This window comes from Ruditapes philippinarum, unplaced genomic scaffold, assembly GCF_026571515.1.
Source record: "Ruditapes philippinarum isolate M1 unplaced genomic scaffold, ASM2657151v2 ctg4840_1_1_1_1, whole genome shotgun sequence".
Taxonomy (NCBI): Eukaryota; Metazoa; Mollusca; class Bivalvia; order Venerida; family Veneridae; genus Ruditapes; species Ruditapes philippinarum.
The window spans coordinates 59,457-67,640 of record NW_026853483.1 but is presented as its reverse complement, the minus strand read 5'-3'; the positions used below and the strand labels follow the sequence as shown (position 1 = coordinate 67,640).

The window sequence follows — 8,184 nt, the reverse complement described above, 5'->3', positions numbered from 1 at the left end:
ACAGACATTCTAATAACATCTTTTTAACTTCATTTTGTGAAGAATATTGAACAAACACATTGTTGCAAAAGCAACTGTCAACTTCTATCAAGAACGGCCAAAATGTAGAATTCACTTCACCCATTCCGGTGAACTTACATCATCTAGGCCGGCAAATTATTACTCACAAGCATTTGACACCTCAGACTTTTATTAATGGTACACATTCTAAGTTTTTGAATGAGTCCTGTTTACTATCCTCGGTTTGCCAAAGATATTTTATATAATTTCCCTTCTTATTTATAGACAACCTGTTGACTACCACACACCCATGCCCTGTCCAAGTATATTAACCTGTATTTTATAAAGTAGCCAGCAGCAAATGATGCATTTGATATATATAATTCACTATTATCTATCCACTTTATTTGGTTGTCTGTTACAAGGTTTACATATTAAAACTTAATTATAAAATAATTAGAAATTCAGCATAAGGTTTTTTGAATGAGTTGACAGTTGCTCGTCAGTTATATGAAGGAAAGGGTAAAAGAAAATTTTTAATTTATGTTATTTGTGCATCTTGTATAATAAACAAGTTACACAAAAATGGAACACAAAATTAGAGTATTAAAGTACCCTCGAGATGAATTTTGAAGAAAAATCTAATTTTTAACAAACCTTGCTACAGATGGTAAATAAATATATTAGAATTGTGGAAATTATTTCATCCAAGCCTATGTGCCAATGTCTGTAGAAAAAAACTAACAGCATGTTGAAAATTTGTTTTTATTTTTCAGACAATATGCATCAATAGACAAACAGTGTTTTGTTTTGTTTCCTGTTTTGTTATTTCCTTGCATGAATTTGTTCTTTTGTTTCAGGAAATTTAAGGAAAAATTGCAAAGTCGTTCGTTCAGAATCTGAACTGAAATGTATACGTTTTATATTGGTTAAAATATGTACAGTATTTAGAAAATATCCTAACAAAATTTCAAAAATTTCAACAACTTTGCATTGTCTGACACTGAATTCTGGAAACAAAGTGATCCCTCGGAAGCATTAATCACAACAAAATTACATAAGAATTGCAGACTCGGTTTGATTGAGTCTGTACATGAGGAATAATGAATAAGTGCAACATCCCTCACGCCCCCTAGCACCGGCTTGAGCGGTACTCAATTCTCAACACTTAATAGGGCTGGCATCAATGATCCCGAAGGACCAGAAAATATAACAACACTGAAGTGAAGTACGGGGCAACTTTTTACGGCTGCCACACAGCACTTGACACAGCCATTCTGTCACCAATAAACGTGGTTAGTTTATAAAATAGCTAACTTTATACGTTTGACCGTGTGCTGCATTTTGATATTCTTGTAGTTATATTTAAAAGGAACATCCAAAAATAACATTGATGTTGGGAATTTGAAAACTTGTCTTTGCTATAAAATTCCTTAATCAGAACATAAGATCAAGGCTTATAAGCTCAAAGACAATGACATTTAAAATGAATTTCCAGAGTAATCTTATTTCTGGATGTTTGAGCATATATAGTTACGAAGATATTCAAGAATGAATGACTTGTTTGTGTTTTAATTGCATGTAATTTGTGTTTCCCTACCAGAAAGAGCGTCGTTTGGAGGATGCTGAACGAGAAAACACACGGCTACTCGCGGAAGTAGATCATTGTGAAAGTATGTTTAAATATTTATCAAATGATTTCTCATTTATTTCGGTATCTTAATGTCTATTTAAAAAGAATGTTCTAAGATATATCTTAAGACTAGAACTGCATTAGATGCAAGATTGAACTGATTTCAAATTCAATATACAAACTGAATTTGTAACGTCCGATTAGCAAAAGCAAACCCCATTCTTTTTCATAAGAAAAAATATGTGCGTGTGTTACATGATTAAAATCACATGATCATATGCTTGAATCATGCAGAGAGATGTGATAAAGTACGTGAAGACATTAGAATTGTGGAAAATGAGCTTGACTTTGCCTTACTCGCTGTAGAAGGTTTCTAAAGTATGTCTGGCATCACCACACTGTTGGAACAAATGGTTTTACATAAGGGATGGTCACCAATTTCACTTTTGAGGAGTAATTTCTCTACAAGGACTTTATAGTGCTTGTGATGTCTTGTGATCCAAATCACAAGGGTTAAAAGATATTTTTGTTCGCATTACATCACGATAAGTAATTGAGTGTATTGAAATGATTGAGACTAAAATTATATATAAAATACTTGATAGATGATATCTCGTTAGTAGCTCCTCAAAAGATTGCACCGTGTGTGCGTGCGACTGTATGCAGGAGTATTGTTTTGATGCATTCGATTTTAATGTTGTTACATATCAGTAAAGTGCAGTGTGGGTAGTGTTTTCTTACTATGCATGGCGCTATTTCAGGGAAATACGACTAATTGATGGAAAGTCATGAGCAAATAAAAATGGAATTGGAGAACACATTTGCTGATCTTGATAATATGTGAGCATGTACCCATTCCATTATTTCATCATTTTATATTTAAAGGTAACTAATCTGCCTTTACTAATTAGGTCATGAATTCATTTAAAATCATCAATCTTCGTGTATCAAATATATAATTATTATGTATAATCTAATAATGATAATGAAAATGTTATATGGATGTAAAAAAAGGTTGCAAGTACTTGTTAAACACGACTCAATTTTATATTTTAAAAGAAGTTTACAAGTTGTTAGGGACATTTCGTCATGAATTAAGCTTTTTTCTTTTAAGCAGTTTCAATTTCTAAAAGTTGTAATATCCGGCAAGCTAAGTATATGTAAATCAAAAGCATTTTTGAGGTGACAGAAAATATGAAAGATTTCAAAATTTACAAAAGTACAAAATCGTTGGCAAAAAAGGAGTGAAAAATTTTCAGGGAAAATAATACTTGCATTTGGTTAACAAAAGAATGGTTTTGATATTATTTATTAGACTAGATGATGGTTGTTGTTGTTTTCTTGCATTGTGTAATAATAACAATGATTACTAACATGAATAGTCTTTCCTTTTTGGTATTCAATAAACCTATAAAAGAATAACGGGACTGTCTAAAATGTTATTTGACTTGTATTGCTTCCTCTTAAGATTTTATAGGTTATGGAAAATTCTTCCTTTACTGCCAGGCTGACCATCTCGACAAGTTTATTTCCATCGTACTAAAATCCGTTGAATTATCACGGATTCATTTCCAAATATAATAATAAGCGAGCCCATTTCATAAATAATACAAGGATGTAGTACTGATAGTTATCAAATTTCATATTATTATTTATTGATTTGAAATTGAATTTTTGAATGATCCAAAAGTACATTCTTGTTAACGATCTTACACATCGAAATTGTCAAATCCCATATGAGAGTATGTGTGGTTATATATTGAAAACATTCAGATTTCTCACTACATCGTTACTATTCGTACTTTTAGTAACAAACATAACTGTATATGTAAAAGGCTCTATAAAAATTCATTCTAATCTCCATGTCTTTGTTGCTGCCCCATTCAGTGAACTATTAAGTTCCTATTTTATTTAAAATGCATTTACAGTATATTCTGTCAAGTTTATAGTTAACTAATTTGATGTATTTCAATTTTATAATTAACTGATATGAAGTTCTTCTAGTTATATAACTCCTAGATATACTAGTATATAATTCTTTATAAATAATGAAATAACAATTGCGTGTAGTTTTGTAAATTATTCATTGTCAAAGAGTTTTCTTTCTAAATAATTTGCTGTATTTCAAATTTCTAATTAAAAGATGTTTCAATTAATGCACTTCAGTTTCCGTTAATGTTCAATCGTACAGACGTTTAAAGTTTTTTGCTTGTATTTTGGTTTCACACTCGATTTGTTTTTTTGTTTCAGATGAATTACTTGCTGAAAAGGAGAAGTACAAGGCGATTAGTGACGAATTGGATCAAACATTTGCTGAGTTAGCTGGCATGTGAGAACATCAACTTTTGTCAGACAACAAGAAAAATACACTTCATTTACATTTCTACAAAGCCCTGTTTCGCTGTTATTGATGATGGAAAAAAAAAACATTCTATGCAAAATGTTAACTTTCGGACAAAAGCTGAAGTGATTTTTTAATGGAATATGAAAAGTTTATTTATAAGTTTCAGACTTTAATAATGTTATTTGTATATTTTTAAGGACAGATGTAGAGTAATTGATACATGCTTTACGGCTTATATAGTATTGTAAATTTATGTGTATCTGTGTGTTTTCCGCAATATCACAGGAAAGAATTATAAGCAACAGTGGTCTTTCTTTCATTTACTGTTTTTTATTTAAGGCTCTTCGTGTTGCTATGTTACTGTTAGGTCTAAGTGGGTGTTCTTTTTTTCTTTCATATGCACAGAGAATTCAGCAAATGGATTTTAAATAGTCGCTATATTTACTAAATGATACAATGTATTAACAGACATATAACTTTGAACAAATATTTTTTTTATTACGGAAAACGTCTCCTGCCTTAACCACAAACATTGTATGTATGTATGTATGTATGTATGTATGTATGTATGTATGTATGTATGTATGTAATTAAAAGATTGACTATATTCAGCCAAATCTTTTTGGGGTTACTTGCTTCTGACATACACCAGGTTTCATTTTGCGGAAACTTTCGGTTTTAACTGCAGCAGCTGCCGGTTTACTGAGAACATCTTGTTGTGGAAACTGTCGGTACTGCACCGCTCCTTACGCACGTGTCCTTTTATATTGACTTTGTCTTTACGCCATATGTGAATAGATGTCAAGTCATATTGAAGGCTTTATAGGGATATGTGTTAAAAGGGTTTCGAATGATAAGTAGCCTCAATAAATTTTGGCTATGTTAATGAGAATGTGGGAGCCATTTGGGTTAACAATGTTGAAGTGTGTCGAGCCTGAGTGGCAAAAGATATTGTTATAATAAGGTCCGCAGTGGACTTACTAAAATTATCTGAAGCGTATTTAACATCAAGCTTGATAATAAAAAAAGAAACACGCATCATTTACCATCATGATACACTGAACCATCTGTATATTGAAGAGAAAATAAATATGGCAATATCCAGCCCCCTTCTGCCATTCCGCTCATCACCTTCAACATCTCCCCATTCTTAAGGTGTATGTTCTGTTATAGAAGTTATTTTGATCATTTTTTCGTGTAAAAAATGACTTGTAGCCCAAATATTAAGATCTTCATTTATATCATTTACAGAAATTTATTTACTGTGTAAATTGCAAACTATTTTGTATTAAAAATTGGTACCAATTTTAACTTTTTTTGTGTCATAGACAATTGTGTAATCATTTTTATTATCGGTAAACAGTTTAGTTTACTAAACTTGTTCGGAGATGTTCGGTGTATAGGGAGATGTTGTATATTATGTCTTCGGAACTTACGTAGATAGCTTGGCCTTCACTGCATTCTTCCTGGATATTGCCAACTTTGATTTTTAACCTTCAATAAAAAAAATCATATTGTTATGCTTAAGTATTGTTTTTGTTTTATCCCCACTGTAAGAGAGATAAAAAAAAGATGTTATGGAAGCGAGCTATGTGTCAAGAAAAATAATTGAAAATAACAACACTATGTAATGCACGTGACGAATATATATGTGTGGAAGTTGTTAACAGATTGTAGCCGTCTAATGCCTAATATCACACATGTGAATAAGCTGAATGGCGTACATGCTGTGCGATATATTGTTCCGAGGACAATGATAATGTTGATGATTACAGATAAAGTGCAGTCAATCCATGCCTGCTTATAGGCCAGACAATTTCTCAACCTCTACGAGGCCATTGTTGTGAATGACAATGGAGCGAAGCGGTTTTTGAACACCTACCAGGAATTTTATACGTCTTCCCTAACTCCTTGTTTATCAAGACGCTCTGGAATCTGTCGTACACATCATTAAATATCTTCGAGCTGTGAAATTATTTTTATTCAAAGTAAATAACACAAGAATTGATTAAAAAATAATCTGGAGGTTTAAAAATGCGATATTTGAATAAAAATTGCCTGGCCACTATATATGACTGGGATGTAGACAATTTCTTTGGTCAGAGAATCGTTGTGATTATCCAACGCCCATATTTCAAAGTCGGTCATGACTTAAAATCGGATACATTTGTGTAAATAATTTTAAGGTCAGATCTGAGTTTGAGTTGTAGCACAATGTTGCCGCTCACTGGGTTCGTTTCAATTTTAGTCCTGGGTTGTGCAAACTGTGGCTTGACAGCAGAACATGAATGAAGTTGTCGGCTTCACAAAGGGCCATGATGCCCCAAAATTTAATTAAAAGTCGTTTTAAGTGAAGTCCATTCAAATAACGTTTGGCAATAGTAAATGGATATATAATATTTTGCGAAAGGATGGCATCACTTAAGATTCTCGTGACCTGTTTCTACAAGACGATCTTTGATCAGCTCGATCTGACAATCCGTATAGAGCCAGACCAGGAAGGCACTCTACTGTCAGTAGCTCAGTATCAAAGAGATCCGTAATGCAAATTCAGCAGGCTAAGATTTAATAATTCACAGCGATATGATGATCACTATATAGAGGATATTGAATGAGTGTGGGTTCAATACTAAATTCAATGAACGAGTTCGATAAAACCATATGCAAACCTCTGGCGAACGAGCATAATGTCTTTTCATTCAACTAGTTCAATAAATTTAGTATCGAATGTACACGAATATAGTATTCTGTTTCAATAACATACTAAAAATAAGACCTGTTTACAGCGAAAAAGAAACACTTTTACAGTGACTTTCATACAATTTTTATAGTGTGACGCATACATTCAACGCGTCTTTACACTGCGATAAACTATAAATTGTCACGGAAAACAAGTCGAACAAGGGAGGAAACACAGTAAGACTGCATATCAGATAACGTAAATTAGTTGGTTTAATTGGTAGTAATTTAAGAAGTCGACTTGGAGCTTTACTGGTTAAGGAAAACCTCACGTGTGCCTCCACGCATTATAGAAGACAGGAGCAAGGGGTTTGAAGCCAAATACATGTACCTTATTCACTCGGCCACAGACGTCCCAAATAGTAATTTAACTATAAAATATAATTATTTAATAGAGAAAAAAACATTCAGAAAAAGAAATATAGATGTATACTACCCAAAATTTGTTAAAAACCACTTCTAAGATTGTATTCATTCCTTACATTATGTTGAAACGTTAGAATATTTGCTGTGATCCTGAAAATTTGTTAATTTGACATCGGTTTTGCGCCGAAAAGAAATAAGCCGACAAAGTGTTGAAGCGGAACAGCAGTTGAAACTTGGTTGATGCAATAATTAATTAAATATAACGTAAAAAAGATTAGGCCTTTTGCCTTTTTTCTTGAAAAAAATGAGGACGGTGCCCGAAGTGGGCTTTGGTATCAAGTGTGGTGGCCACTTGATTGGATTACTGCTATAATGCTGTGTGGTGGGTTACGAGCCCACTTGTCCAGAAGTGCCTGTTAATTGAAGCTCTGGAACCGTAGTTGGCTGGACTGGCCGTGCAGATATTGCGGTCTGCAGCATGCCCTTGGCATGTTAAATTGGATCAAGGTCTGGAGACTTTGCTGGCCAGTCATTATGTTTTATTTGTGTTCTGAAATGTTTTTGAACCCCAATAGATTGGTGTTTAGTGCTGTAAAACTGAAGGTAGACTTGAATGGATATTAAATGATTAATTAAAAATACTAGTAATAGTTAAAATCCACAAGTAAATATAGACAGTCTAATACAATATCATTTTGTGAAGAATATTAAACACATTGTTGCTAAAGCAACTGTCAACTTCTATCAATTTCAGACATGGCCGAACGGCCAAAAAATGTAGAATTCACTTCACCAATTCCGGTGAACTATGACCCCAAAATGTTCAAGGCTCCTGGTCTTTCCCCAGGCTGTGCCGGCAAATTATTACTCACAAGCATTCGACACCTCAGACTTTTAATGGTACACATTCTAGAGTATTTGAATGAGTCCTGTTTACTATCCTTGGAGTGCTAAAGATATTTTATATAATTTCCCTTCTTATTTATAGACAACCTGTTGACTACTATACACCCATGCCCTGTCCAAGTATATTAACCTGTAATTTATAAAGTAGCCAGCAGCAAATGATGCATTTGATATATATAATTCACTATTATCTATC

At 33.0% G+C, this 8,184-nt stretch overlaps 1 long non-coding RNA gene across 3 annotated transcripts; it reads left to right on the top strand.

Moving 5' to 3' along the window:
- The first annotated feature begins 1,011 nt into the window (after positions 1 to 1,011).
- LOC132737007 (uncharacterized) lies at positions 1,012 to 5,497 on the top strand. Of its 3 annotated transcripts, none has more exons than XR_009626662.1 (3): positions 1,296 to 1,673; positions 1,928 to 2,518; positions 3,884 to 5,497. It is a non-coding gene; the product is annotated as an uncharacterized LOC132737007 (long non-coding RNA). The 3 variants fall into 3 exon arrangements; XR_009626661.1 differs by having other exon boundaries at positions 1,350 to 1,673; positions 2,395 to 2,518; XR_009626660.1 differs by having other exon boundaries at positions 1,012 to 2,518.
- The last annotated feature ends 2,687 nt before the right edge of the window (positions 5,498 to 8,184 follow it).